The 4243-nt window shown below is 32.2% G+C and overlaps 1 long non-coding RNA gene across 1 annotated transcript; it reads right to left on the reverse strand.

Annotated features, from left to right (window-relative positions):
• Window positions 1-2294: 2294 nt before the first annotated feature.
• LOC122319526 lies at window positions 2295-3027 on the reverse strand. The gene is made up of 2 exons (XR_006245139.1): window positions 2923-3027; window positions 2295-2864 (listed from the first exon to the last, which is right to left on the reverse strand). It is a non-coding gene; the product is annotated as an uncharacterized LOC122319526 (long non-coding RNA).
• Window positions 3028-4243: the final 1216 nt, after the last annotated feature.

Genomic DNA, 4243 nt, shown 5'->3' on the forward strand with positions numbered 1-4243 from the left:
TAAAGAAATAAGAAATAAAGAAATAAAGAAATAAAGAAATAAAGAAATAAAGAAATAAAGAAATAAAGAAATAAAGAAATAAAGAAATAAAGAAATAAAGAAATAAAGAAATAAAGAAATAAAGAAATAAAGAAATAAAGAAATAAAGAAATAAAAGAAATAAAGGGAAATAAAGAAATAAAGAAAATAAAGAAATAAAAGAAAAAAAAAAAAAAAAAAAAAAAGAAATAAAAGAAATAAAGGAAATAAAGAAATAAAGAAAAAAAAATAAAGAATAAAAAAAAAAAAAAAGAAATAAAGAAATAAAGAAAAAAAAATAAAGAAAAAAAAAAAGAAATAAAAAAAAAGAAATAAAGAAATAAAGAAATAAAGAAATAAAGAAATAAAAAAAAGAAATAAAGAAATAAAGAAATAAAAAAAAAAAAAAAAAGAAATAAAAAAAAAAAAAAAAAAAAAAAAAAAAAAAAAAAAAAAAAAAAAAAAAAAAAAAAAAAAAAAAAAAAATAAAGAAATAAAGAAAATAAAGAAAAAAAAAAAAAAAAAAAAAAAGAAATAAAGAAATAAAGAAATAAAGAAATAAAGAAATAAAGAAATAAAGAAATAAAGAAATAAAGAAATAAAGAAATAAAGAAATAAAGAAATAAAGAAATAAAGAAAAAAAAAAAAAATAAAGAAATAAGAAAAAAAAATAAAGAAATAAAGAAATAAAGAATAAAGAAATAAAGAAATAAAGAAATAAAGAAATAAAGAAATAAAGAAAATAAAGAAATAAAGAAATAAAGAAATAAAGAAATAAAGAAATAAAGAAATAAAAAATTAAACAAATATAGAAATAAACCATTAAAGAAATAAGGAAGTAAAGAAATAACAAACAAATAAAAAAAGTATATTTATATATATTTATTTCATAAGTAAAGAAATAAAAGCAAAAACAAGAGAGAACGCTATAGTCGAGTTCCCCGACTATCTGATACCCGTTACTCAGCTAGTGGAAGGGAGAAGGAGAGTCTTAAACACAGTTTTTGCCGGTTTGTAGGCGTTATAGTGGGCGTGGCAGAAAGTTTTTTGGCAAATCGATAGAAGTTTACAAGACCAATACAAAAATGAAAAAATATCAAAACATTTTTCAAAAGTGTGGTCGTAGCAGCTTTGGGCGGTTTGTGGGCGTTAGAGTAGGCGTGGCAAAAAGTTTGTTGGCAAATCGATAGAAATTTACAAGACCAATACAAAAATGAAAAAATATCAAAACATTTTTCAAAAGTGTGGGCGTGACAGCTTTGGGCGGTTTGTGGGCGTTAGAGTGGGCGTGGCAAAAAGTTTTTTTGCAAATCGATAGAAATTTACAAGACCAATACAAAAATGAAAAAATATTAAAACATTTTTCAAAAATGTGGGCGTGGCAGTTTTGGGCGGTTTGTGGGCGTTAGAGTGGGCGTGGCAACCTGAATCGACAAACTTGCGCTGCGTCTATGTCTCTGGAGTCTGTATACTTAATCTCAACTTTCTAGCTTTTGTAGTTCCTGAGATCTCGACGTTCATACTGACAGACGGACAGACGGACAGACAGACGGACGGACAGACGGACATGGCCAGATCGACTCGGCTACTGATCCTGATCAAGAATGTATATACTTTATATGGTCGGAAACGCTTCCTTCTGCCTGTTACATACTTTTCAACGAATCTAGTATACCCTTTTACTCTACGAGTAACGGGTATAATAAATAAATAAATAAATAATGAAATAAAGAAATTAGGAAATGTAGTAAGAAGAAATAAAGATTTAAATTTATAAAGATATAAAGAAGTAAAGAAACATATAGAAATTTATATAAAGATATATAAAGATGTATAAAAATATATAAATTTATTTAAAGATATAAAAAGATAAGATTGGGCATGCAGACTCCAGAGACATAGACGCAGCGCAAGTTTGTTGCCATGTTGCCACGCCCAAAAAAGTCCGTGTTGAAATTTCTCCATCGCACTTCCACTAGTTGAGTAACGGGTATCAGATAGTCGGGGAAGTCTCTTGATTTATACCCGTTACTCGTAGAGTAAATGGGTATAATAGATTCGTTGAAAATTATGTAACAGGCAAAAGGAAACGCCACTGCCCTGGCGACATTTGGAATGTCTATGTCTCTGGAACCTGCATGTTTAATTTCAACTTTCTAGCTTTTATAGTTCCTGAGATCTCGACATTTTACGGACGGATAGACTGGCGGACTTTTTACTCAAGTTCTAGAGTGTTTTTGCAAGACAGACGTTACATCACCCCTGGGCATAAAAGGTATCGCTTTACACGATTTATTGTAATCAAATAATTTACAAAAAATTCAGAAAATGTTACAACTGAATTTTAACAAATTCATATACGCTATTGCGAGAACGATACTTCTGGAAACAACAACATCAGCATTTGGAAAGTTATTTTGATAGCACCCCAACCAGTGTCTCTGGATCTCGAATCCTCTTCAGTCTGCAGGATGTGTGGATTTCCCGGCATTTTGGCGGCACGCCCAGTTTACTTCTTTGAGGTGCGGCAACCAGCAAATGGGCTACCCACTCTTAAGTTTCGATTGTGCACACTACATAATTCTATTCTGCATTCCAACCCAATCGGCTGGCTGTTCTAGCCATTAAGGGTTTCTTCAACTGAACGCAGTTGGTGCGGCTGTTTGAACACGTGTGGGAGCCTGGATCGTATCAATTGTGTGTGATGGTCAAAAGTCATTTCAAGTGCACTAAATTATTATTATCTTTAAGAAGTTTCACATGCTCGACATTCATCCGAAATACATGGTTGGGGTAGGGAAAATGGACTCATGAGCGCAGCGCAGCGCAGGGCAGTGCACGGTGCTCTAAAAAATTATACTTTGAAAATGTGTGTGCTTTGTTATGAAACGTTTTGATGCTTACCCAAAACTTTGTTGTCAACAAAAGGCAATGGAAATTATGTCGTTTTGATTTGTTTTATTTTAATATTGGTAAACTGCATACATACTTATGTATATAAATTCAAAAATCCACAAATTTTAACACTGACAGTTTTTGGTGGTTAAAGTGGGCGTGGCAAAAAAATATTTGGCAAATCGAGAGAAAATAACAAGACTCACAAAAATATCAAAACATTTTTATACCCGTTACTCGTAGAGTAAAAGGGTATACTAGATTCGTTGAAAAGTATGTAACAGGCAGAAGGAAGCGTTTCCGATCATATAAAGTATATATATTCTTGATCATGATCAATAGCCGAGTCGATCTGGCCATGTCCGTCTGTCCGTCCGTCTGTCCGTCTGTCCGTCCGTCTGTCCGTCCGTATGAACGTCGAGATCTCAGGATCTACAAAAGCTAGAAAGTTGAGATTAAGCATACAGACTCCAGGGACATAGAAGCAGCGCAAGTTTGTCGATTCATGTTCCACGCCCACTCTAACGCCCACAAACCGCCCAAAACTGCCACGCCCACACTTTTGAAAAATGTTTTGAAATTTTTTCATTTTTGTATTAGTCTTGTAATTTTCTATCTATTTACCAAAAAACTTTTTGCCACGCCCACTCTTACGCCCTCAAACCGCCAAAAACTGCGTTTAAGACTTTCCTTCTCTCTTCCACTAGCTGAGTAACGGGTATCAGATAGTCGGGGAACTCGACTATAGCGTTCTCTCTTGTTTAATATAGTTTTCAGCGAATCTAGTATACCCTATTACTCTACGAGTAGTGCCCACAAACCGCCCAAAAGCTGCCACAATTTTAAAAAATGCTTTAACATTTTTTCATATTTGTTTTAGTTTTGTAAATTTATTATCGATTTGATAAAAAAAAACTATTTGCCACGCCCACAAACCGCCCAAAACTGCCACGCCCACACTTTTTAAACATTTTAAATTTTTTTTTCCTTTTTTAATTCTTTTTTTTATATTTCTATCAACATGCCAGACAAATTTGTAAATTTCTTGTTCGCACTTCCACAAGCTGAGTAACGGGTATTTGATAGTCGGGGAACTCGACTTTAGCGTTTTCTCTTGTTTAATTTTTTCCAGAAAAATTGGATTTTTTTTTTGTTCGCAGTTCCTTAAGCTGAGTAACGGGTATATGACTATAACGATTTATCTTGTTAAACATAAATTGAAATCTTCTGATCAAAGCTCACCTTCGCTGCTTGCGTTGCTGTCACCGATAAAACCTATAAATAAAACAACAACGAAATTGTGGCATTTTACATTGGGCATCTAACTAAA

The sequence above is a fragment of the Drosophila yakuba genome, chromosome 2R (genome assembly GCF_016746365.2).
Source record: "Drosophila yakuba strain Tai18E2 chromosome 2R, Prin_Dyak_Tai18E2_2.1, whole genome shotgun sequence".
In the NCBI taxonomy this organism is placed as follows: Eukaryota; Metazoa; Arthropoda; class Insecta; order Diptera; family Drosophilidae; genus Drosophila; species Drosophila yakuba.